This window comes from Galeopterus variegatus, unplaced genomic scaffold, assembly GCF_000696425.1.
Source record: "Galeopterus variegatus unplaced genomic scaffold, G_variegatus-3.0.2 Scaffold2317, whole genome shotgun sequence".
NCBI classification, from domain to species: domain Eukaryota; kingdom Metazoa; phylum Chordata; class Mammalia; order Dermoptera; family Cynocephalidae; genus Galeopterus; species Galeopterus variegatus.
Genome location: NW_007728428.1, coordinates 199,322 through 209,703, shown reverse-complemented (window position 1 = coordinate 209,703; position 10,382 = coordinate 199,322). Strand labels below are relative to the sequence as shown.

General features: G+C 44.8%; 1 pseudogene; it reads right to left on the bottom strand.

Moving 5' to 3' along the window:
- Positions 1 to 1,478: 1,478 nt before the first annotated feature.
- LOC103597451 lies at positions 1,479 to 4,990 on the bottom strand (annotated as a pseudogene).
- Positions 4,991 to 10,382: the final 5,392 nt, after the last annotated feature.

Sequence of the window (10,382 nt, the reverse complement as noted above, 5' to 3'; positions counted from 1 at the left end):
AGTTCTGCAGCAGAAAAACATCCTCTTCCAAGAGCCTGGGCTCTTATCCTTGGTATTTGCAATGAACATGTTTCTACACTTTCTGACTAAAGAACTCCATCTAGGAAAATGTCCAAGTGATGAATTGTTGGGTCCAGGCCATGCTTATTATGGTCAAAACACTCTTTGGCATCCATAGAATAATTCAACTGATCGACTGGACTTTTGCAAGGTCTTGTTGGAGAATTTCTGTCTTTACCAATGGCAGAAATGACCCAGGAGTAACTCATAAAAGAAAAACAAATGTTTTCACTAATTCCCTTTTTTGTTTGTTCCCTGAGCTATCACCCTGGGGCCACTCCCCTGAAACTCTTCAGAGCAACTACCTGGGACCTAGAGGGTGGGGCGGGGAAGGCAGGATGGTGGTGGTGGGGACAGGGAGGGCATGCTGGGAGAGGGGACAGAGGAACAGGAGCAGCCAGCAAGACTGAAAGCAGCCCAGCAGGCCACCACTGGCTCGTCCTGGGCCCTGGGATCCCACTGATTGTTGGAAGGAGTTTCCAAAAGAAAACCGAGAGAGAAGCTCATCTCTTAGCACAACTAGGAACTTGAAAAGGCTAATGGTCTGGTCTGGTCAGCTCTGCCTGGGAGTGACCAGACTTCAGCCGAGACTGGCCCCAAAGGAAGGAAAGACATTGGAGCCCAGAATGATTCTCTGCAGCAGGCTGGTCTGAGCCCCATGCCCCTGTCTGGGTACTGGCCCTCCCTGGTAGCCCACCACCTGCATGGGTGGCTCGCTGTTTGGGAGTCCCCTGAGTAAGTGGCACAGCTCAGGTGATTCTGGGATCCCTTCCCAGAGCTGCTGCTGGCAGGGGAGGGTGGTGGGTGGGCAGGCAGGCCTCGATGACATGGGGTCATTGGGAACAGCTTTTGGTTGCGCTGGAACCAGTGGCCCTCCACACCCCTCAGTGCTTTCTCATGAAAACTCATTGTGCTTGTGACAGCGAGTAGACTCTGGCTGCATATCTCTTATTATACTTCCTTGGGGATCAGTGGAGTGCATCAGGACTCCCCCAATGGACTCCAGTGGGATTTGGGGACAAGGCAGGGTAGGCCTTGAGCTGGCCCATCTGCCATGAAAATAGTGCCCAAATGACAGTCTGTGTCACCCAGGGGCAGCGGCCTAGAGTCTTGAGATCTTCCCCTCGCCTCTATCTAGCTAGGAGCCCAGCGTGCTGCGTGGGCCAGTGCAGGGATGGTGCACAGGGCCTGGCTGGTCCTTGTGCTAGAGCCGTGGAGGGAATGCTAATGTCCTAGGCCAGCACAGAGGAAAGACAACAGTGTGAAATTCGAAACTTTCTCTGCATTGAAAATAAAACCACAACAGAGTGGCAGCCTTGAGGGTCTGGGACACTCAGCAGTTTGGAAATGGCAGTTGTGACTGGGCTGAGGCCTTGTCGGAGAACCAGGGCAAAGCCCGGGACAGGGTTAGATGTGAGTCAGGAGGCCAGTACCTGCACACACACCATGTCCTCAGCTCCTGCCTTCTGGGGACCCCGCTGCACCCCACTGTCTACAGCCTCTGCATTTCCGCATCAGACGGCTGCTTCATCAGTCTCAGTGTCGAAGTGTATGCTGACCTTCGGCCTCTCAGCCGCAGTAGGAGGAGGTCCTGTCCCAGCATCAGGCCCGGCACCCAGTGATCTATAGGTTAGCCTGTTGTGTGGGGTGGCCAGAGCCAGGCCACGGGTTTAGGGGTCGCCATAGGGCCAGGCACTTGGACACTCGTGTCAGCAGGTACTGGGGCTGCCTCATCCAGGGTCTCAGGGGCCATTGGTGGTGGGCTTTCAGGGACTGCTGGAAAGGGACAGTCCCCAGCTGTAGGGTTGGATGGCAAGTGAGAACATGTCCTCTGTGGTAGCTTCCTGGTACGTGGCCCCTGGCCCCCCTTGCCACTGCCTGTACCCTGACCCCAGGGCTTCTTGGGGGGTTTGTCTGGAGTCACCTGTGAACTGGGCCCATCCTGTAGTCGTGGTGTTTTTTTACTTGGCAGGAGGGCAGGGGTGCTGCAGGCCTTCCTGGCAGGGTGGCCAGACTGCGGTGAGGGATCCCGCATGAAGCTGAGCAGCGTCTCCTCTCGTCTTGTAGTCGCTCCTCTGACAGCAGCCCTGGGGCGGGGTCCTCGTGGTGCCCATTGTTCAGTGACCACTCACTCATGGCCATGTTCTCTGCCGTGATCTGCTCCAACTGGGCCAGCCAGCTGTTGAAGAGGGTTCCGTCGATGGGGAACGAGGTGGACAGGCCCAGCCGCCCCAGGACTGCGTCGGGCCCGCCTTCACTTTCTCCTTCTTCTTGGGGCTGTCCATGGGCCCTCGTGGCCTTTCTTTTTCTAGCCTTTTGCTGTCCTTCCAGACCACTCTCGACATAGATCCTGTTCAGTAAGTTTCATCTGCAGGTGGAATATCTGCTCCTGGAGTTTGCAGATAGTGTGTTTCATTCTCTTGAGCCTTGTCACCACGTAGCACAGACTTCTAACCCTCTCCAGGTCCTGCTGCAGGTGTGTGAAGAGCTTCAGGTGGTGGTAGAGGACGTCCTGCTCTTACTGGGCCAGGTTGTCCACCTTGTCAGTCTCGGGGGTCAGCAGCAGCTGGTTGGCATTGGCTGTCCTCTTCAGCTTCCAGTACTGGTAGATAAAGTTGACCAGTGCCTCAGCCGGCTCTGCCAGTTTGTTAGAGGTCTTCCTCCAGCTGCCGTAGCCGCTGCTTCTGTAGGGTGACCTTCTCCAGGTCCTCGCCAGCCTGGCTGGGCTCCATGGACCTGGATGTGGGCTCACCCCATGGGCCCCCATCACTGTGCTCCAAGCAGTCTGACTTGAACTTGACCTCATCATTGTCTGCCAATACAGTCCACATTTCCAGGCCANCTTGGGGCTGTCCATGGGCCCTCGTGGCCTTTCTTTTTCTAGCCTTTTGCTGTCCTTCCAGGCCACTCTCGACATAGATCCTGTTCAGTAAGTTTCATCTGCAGGTAGAATATCTGCTCCTGGAGTTTGCAGATAGTGTGTTTCAGACTTCTAACCCTCTCCAGGTCCTGCTGCAGGTGTGTGAAGAGCTTCAGGTGGTGGTAGAGGACGTCCTGCTCTTACTGGGCCAGGTTGTCCACCTTGTCAGTCTCGGGGGTCAGCAGCAGCTGGTTGGCATTGGCTGTCCTCTTCAGCTTCCAGTACTGGTAGATAAAGTTGACCAGTGCCTCAGCCGGCTCTGCCAGTTTGTTAGAGGTCTTCCTCCAGCTGCCGTAGCCGCTGCTTCTGTAGGGTGACCTTCTCCAGGTCCTCGCCAGCCTGGCTGGGCTCCATAGGCCTGGATGTGGGCTCATCCCATGGGCCCCCATCACTGTGCTCCAGGCAGTCTGACTTGAACTTGACCTCATCATTGTCTGCCAATACAGTCCACATTTCCAGGCCATGGTCAAGGGCACAAGTGATGTGGAACACTGCGATGCAGGTGCCTGTGCACTGCTTGCAGAGGCTGTAGGACAGAGCCCAGTGGCTGGCTGGGATATGTGAGATCTGGGTGATGGGCTCTATCTTCTCTGGGCAGCCAGTGCTGACCTCAGGAATCCACAGGGCACAGCTGACGTGCACCCAGTTGGTCTCATTTCTGGTGGGCTTCAAGGCTCTTCCTTGCTTGGGGCAGAGCAGGCACTCTGGCTGGACACCCAGGGCACACGTCCATCACAGCCTGCTGCTCGTGGGCACCTTGAGAATACTGTAGCGTGCGTGGTGCACACAGACATTGCACTTGTTACAGAAGACCATCTTGTTGCCATCCTTGCCCTCAGGAGAGTGGCACACATCAAAGAAAACTTCATTGTACTTGGTGCCTAGACCATCCTGCTTCCCAATGGCCTGTGCCATTTTCTAGTGGTACAAAGTCTCCAATTCCTCCAGTACACAGTCTAATGTCAACTTGTCCTTCTCTGGCTCTCTGTCTCTCTGAGCTCTGAGTTGATGAGCTCCAGCCAGTAGGCAGCAATGTTGTCCAGGTCATAGCAACTGCCCCCTGGCCAATCAGGCTGGGGACCTCACCAAGTGCAGAGCTGCTCAGGGATGCCTGGGTAGGGGGGCCTTCCAGCAGCAGGAGGATCCTCACCATAGGCTTCTGCACACCTTTCTTCCAGTCCTGTTGCCACAGATTGCCAGGATGTAGCAATCACCCGGGCTGAGCTGGTTTGAGTCTGGGATCATCATGGCTGTGATCCCGTCTGTCCAGAAAACCTTTGAGGGTTTCTTTTCGTTCTGCCAGGCCAGCTCAACTTGGTGCTGCTGTGCAGTTTGGGGCATCTTGATGCTGATACAGATGTAATGTGACCTTTGAGATTCTATTGCCAAGATCCCATGAAGGTCAATCTTCTTCATTGATTTATTCGGCAAACGTTTACTGAGCACCCGTTACGTGCCAGATGGTGTGTCAGTGGTGTTAGAGTTGTCACTGCTGATGGAGTATTTTTGCCTCTTCTCTTCCGTCTTTGGTTTTGAAGGCACGTGGGTGAGTTGTGAACTGGGACAGGAATCACCTTCCCTCTCATTGAGTTTTATTTTTTTATACGAAATAATTTTAAGCCTAGAGAAAAATGGTAAGAATAGGATAAAGAACTTTTTTTCCAGACACATTTAAGAGTAAGTGGCTGGCGTGATGCCCTATCACTTCTGACTACTTCAGCGTGAAATGGTTATATATAAGGAAATTCCTTTGCATCAAAATCAGGAAATGAACACTGACACACTACCATCTAATCAGATGCCACTTAAGTTTGGCCAATTGTCTCAATAACGTTCTTTATAGAAGAGGAGCTAGCGTGCATTACATGTAGTTGCCATGTCTCTTTAATCTCCTTCAGTTTGGATCAGTTCCTCAGCCTTCCTTCACTTTCACGTTGAAACTTTCAGAGATGACAGCCCAGTTATGGTGTGGACTGTCCCTCACTTTTTGTACCTCTGATGTTTCCTCATGGTTAGAGTCAGGTTATGCATTTTGATAGGAACATCACAAAAGTGATGGCATGTTCTTTTCACTGAATCTTATCAGGTGGCACATGGTGTTGACTTGCCTCATTATCGATGATCATAACCATTATTAAAGTGATGTCTGCCAGGTTTCTCCTCTGTAAAGATACTCTTGATCTCTTTGTAATTAATAAGGATTTTGTGGGGATGTACTTTGAAACTGTATAAATATCCCATTCCTCATTAAGCTTTTCCCATGTAGTTTACACCTATTCCAGAAGCAGACTGAATAATAAATAGTATTCCTGACACTTTACCACCACTAGAGTATTTAATGTATTTATTTGCCTGCTTAAGTTTTAACTCTGTTGTCTTTCCAGAAATGCTCACAACTGCAACTCATATTTCTAACATTATGTTCATATGAATTGTCCACATCTCCATAACCATTTGAAACTGGGTTTTCAAAGTCTTTCTGCTCATCTGTTTCAAATTATTCTTCTTATAAGTGCTTTCTGTCCATCTTTACTGTTACTGTTTCATAGTCTCTCTTGGTACTTTCCCATTTTTTTCCATACATAGAAAATGATACTATTTTTACACACAGATGAACAGGCCAGGCTGCTTGCTCCAGTAGCATCAGGGCTGAGGGGACGCTGTCTCAGGTCACCCGTCTCCTGTTGGCACACGTGTACCTTTGGCGGTGGTGTGCCAATTGGGAAGTCTTGGTATATTTCATCTTATTTCCATTTCATTAGAATTTTGCCCATGGGGTCTCAAAGTTCTCATAGGCTCCAGATATTTTTGCACTTATTAAAACTTTAGAACTTTTGATTAAAGGAGTCAACACTTAAAATTTATAAAATTGTTTGATTAAGTAATTGAACCCTCATATGCATATAGTTCTTAAGAATGGTCACCACCTACATGTCACTTGTCCTCATCAATGTTTATAAGTGAATGGGTGTGGCCTTGCTGGGATCACTGGATGCTTGTGGGAGAGCTGCTGTATTAGTCAGTGTTCTCCAGAGAAACAGAACCAATGGGAAATATATGCACACACACAAACACACACACACACAAACACACACACACACACATGAATTGGCTCATGTGATTACGGAGGCTGAAAAGTCCCACAATAGGCTGTCTGCAAGTGGGAGAACCAGGGAATCCAGTAGCATGGCTCAGCCCAAGTCTGAAGAACTGAGAACCAGGGGAGCCAACAGTGTAATTCTCAGTTTGTGAGGAGGGCCTGAGAATCTGGGAGGCTGTAAGACCCAGAGTCCAGAGACTGAATGACCTGGAGTTCTGATGAACAAGGGCAGGAGGAGATGGATATCCAGCTTCAGAAGAGAAAGAGAGACAGGGAATTTGCCTTTCCTGTACTTCAGCTGATGGGGACGGTGCCTGCCTTCATGGAGCGAGGGAAGATCTTCCTTACTCAGTCCATGATTCATATGCCAGTCTCTTCCAGAGATACCCTCAAAGATATACCCAGAAATAATGCTTTACCAGCTATCTGAGTAATCCTTAATCCAGTCAAGCTAAAATTAACCATCACAAGTCCGTCCCTTGTCAATTTAGCACTCGTACACATCTCCTTAAGCCATAAAATTTCTGTCTTAGTCCCTTCTTGCTGCTATAACAAAATGCCCAAGACTGGGTAGTTTACAAGAACAGAAGTTTTTTTTTTCCTCACAGTTCTGGTGGCTCGGAAGTCAAAGATCAAGGTGCTGGCAGGTTCAGTGTCTGGTGAGGGCCTGGTCTCTGCTTCCAAGATGGTACCTTGTTGCTGCATCCTCCAGAGAGGATGAATGCTGTGTCCTCACATGGTGAAAGGTGGAATAGCAATAGGGGCCTAGCTAGTTCCCTCAAGCCCCTTTATAAGTGTGCTAATCTCGTTCACGAGGGCAGAGTTTTCATGACTTAATTACCTTCTAAAAGACACCTCTCTTAAAGCTCTTGCATTGGGGATTAAGTTTCAACATAAATTTTGGTGCCCTGAGTGATAAGGGAAAAATACTGTCAGGTGAATCTTGAGATCTTGAGGAAATCTACTTAAATGTTTGTAAACGTGAATATTCCAGGGCACTTCAAAAAATTCATGAAAAAGTAGAATTGAAAGGTAATACAAATCTTTCCATAAACTTTTTGAAGACATCTATATATTAGATGCCGATTTTATGATTACATCTCCTTTCTCCTCCCCTTCTCTTTCCTGTATTTTTCTTTCCTCTCTCTCTTTTTAGTGTAGTCTTTTAAGAAATTTGAGGTTATAAAAAATTTATCACTCATTTTATGTATTTTATCTTATAGAATGGGAGTTATTTATCTATTTAATCAGGAAAGAACTGTGTCCAGGAACGACTTCCAGCAGAAAATAATTTTAAGGCTTTTTTTTTTTTTTTTTTTGGAAAGGGATGTACCTTCTAATCTGGAATTTGAGTGAAAGAATAAAAAGAAGGTTCTTCAATGGAAAGAAGGTAGAAGCACTTACCGTGCAGTTTACTTTATGCTAGGCTTGACCTCAGCCTCTCGTATAAATATTAACATGATTACACATATGAGTTAAATTATATACAAATAACTTTCATTTTTGTCTTGGCTACGAAGAAGCCACAAAGAAACTGAGAGCCAAGTACAATCATGATCTCACTTTGGTTTTCTAATGGAATGAACTCTTTCCTTCCTCTATATGGTTCTTATTTATCTTTATTTTGAAATGTTTCAGTTCCTCTGTCTTTTTGTGTGTATGTTCCTTCAAATCATTTTTCTGAATATGCAAGCCTGAATAAATAAAATGAGAGTTGGGATAGATGATCTCCAAGGTAGCTTTGAACCAGGAACATTCTATTATTTTATAGTGAGAGTATAAAAAGATACCAAATGTTAAAAATTCTCTCCCTCATCTTCCAAATTGGGAATGATTTGTCCAATTCCTTAAATATAAATCGAAATACTTACCAAATTTGCATTCCTGTGAGATAGTTCCACTTCCAGTTATAAAACACTTAAGTTTTTGACTCTTCATAAACATTTCACAAATTCTAGTATCTGTGGGAGCATTTTTCTCTGAGGGAAAAATATGATAACTTATAGTAAATAATACTAGATTTAGTTTGACAAAGGGAAAGATTATAGAAAGATCTTTGTTCCTTGGAATGCCTTTGTTCCATCTTAAAACACCTGTGCAAACTCCAGTTGTGAAATAAGATCTCGGAGAAGAGTGAAGGCAGGAAATTATAGAATAGTGGAGAGAACAATAGACTGAGAGGCAAGGAAATAATCTGGAGTGTTTGGAGAGAGCCTGGGCTTTGAACCTAGAAAAATAGTTTCACATTCTGAAATGCTGGTTTACTGGCTCTATGGCCTCAGGTAATTTATATAACTATTGATTCCAATTTTCTTCTCTGTGAAAAGAAGACAATGACAGTTTGTGATTGTTCTGAGACGTCAAGTTCCTGGCACCTGGTAGGCTCCCCATAAGCAGTAACAGTCATTGTGGTACCAAGGAAGCCCTGGTTGAAGTTCTGGTCTTGCTGCTGTGTGATCTTTGACAAATCACTCTGCTTCCCTGATGCAGTCTGTAATTCTTGGGCATAACTCCCTGGGGAGAATTTTGTGAGATCTGTACAGGTTGAGAATCACAGCTCTGTTTGGCACATCCATCTTGTATAATGGTTAAGAGTGCCAGAGATAAGTCTTCTTATTTATTTTTTTAAATGTCTTCTGCAGTCTTGACATCTTTATTTTTAAAAATTTTATTATTATTATTCTTTATTTTATCATTAGATGATGTAAATACTTTTTTGGTTCTTTACCAATTTCTCTCTAAACCCTCCCCCCCTTCCCCTTTCCCACCTCTGGTGTCCTCAGTTCCATTCTCTCCTTTTGAGAGTTCAAGGAATTATTGTGATTGTTAAAAATTATTGCTAATATTGCTAATATTTTATTAAGAATAAATATTGCTTTTATTAAGCTAAATATTGCTAATATTTTGTTAGGAATTTTTGTGACTATGTTCATCAGAGATATTGACTTGTAATTTTCTTTTTTTGTTGTATCTTTGTCTGGTTTTGGTATAATGGTGATACTGGCCTCATAAAATGGGTTTGGGAGAATAGCCACTATTTCAATTTTTTGGAATACTTTGAAGAGAATTGGTATTAATTCCTCCTTAAAAGTCTGGCAGAATTCAGCAGTGAGACCATATGGTCCTCGGCATTTCTTTGTTGAGAGACTGCTGATTACTGCTTCAATCTTGTTGCTTGTTATTGGTTTGCTTGGGTTTTCTGTTTCTTCTTTGTTCAGTCGTGGTATTGGTGGCCTGTATGTGTCCAGAAATTCATCCATTTCCTCCAGGTTTTCAAATTTGTTGACATATAGTTGTTTGTAATAGTCTGTAATGATTTTTGTATCATGAGAAACTGTGGTATCAGTTTCTGTGGTATTGGTTGTAATGCATCCTTTTCATTTCTAATTTTTGTTATTTGGGTTTTCTCTCTGCTTTTTTTAAGTTAGCCTAGCTAATGGATTGTCTATTTTGTTTATCTTCTCAATAAAAACAACTTTCTGTTCCATTGACCTTTTGGGGTTTTTTTTTGGGGGGGGTCTCTATTTAATTTAGTTCTGCTCTGATCTTAAATATTTCTTCATGTCTACTAATTTTGGGATTGGATTGGTCTTGTTTTTCTAGTTCTTTGAGGTGTAGTGTTAGGTTGTTTATTTGAAATCTTTCTACTCTTTTGATGTAATCATTTATTGCAGTAAAGTTACCTGTTAGTATTGCCTTTGCAGTATCCCACAGGTTTTAGTATTATGTGTCTTTATTTTCATTAGTTTCAAGAAATTTTTTAATTTACTGTTTAATTTCTCCTTGGATCCACAGGTTGTTTAGGAGCATATTGTTTAATTTCTATGTGTTTGTTTAGCTTCCTGTGTTTCACTTATTATTGATTTCTAGTTTCAATCCACTGTGGTCTGAAAAGATACTTGAAATGATTTCAATTTAAAAAATTTTTTTTGAGACTTGCTTTGTAGCCTGCCATATATTCTATTCTGGAGAATGTTCCATGTGCTGATGAGAAGGAGGTATATTCTGTAGTTGTTGGGTGAAATGTTCTGTAGCTATCTGCCAGGTCCAGGTGGTCTAAAGGTTAGTTTAAATCCTGTGTTTCTCTGTTGATTTGTTGCCTAGATGATGTATCCAGTGCTGATGATGGCTGTTTAGGTCCCCTGTTGTATTTGGGTCTATCTCTTTCCTTAGGTCTAATAGTATTTGCTTTATATATCTGGTTGCTCTGGTGTTGGGTGTATAAATACTTACAATTGTATGTCTTCTTGTTGGATAGATCCCTTTATCATTATACAGTGGCCTTCTTTGCCTCTTTTTATG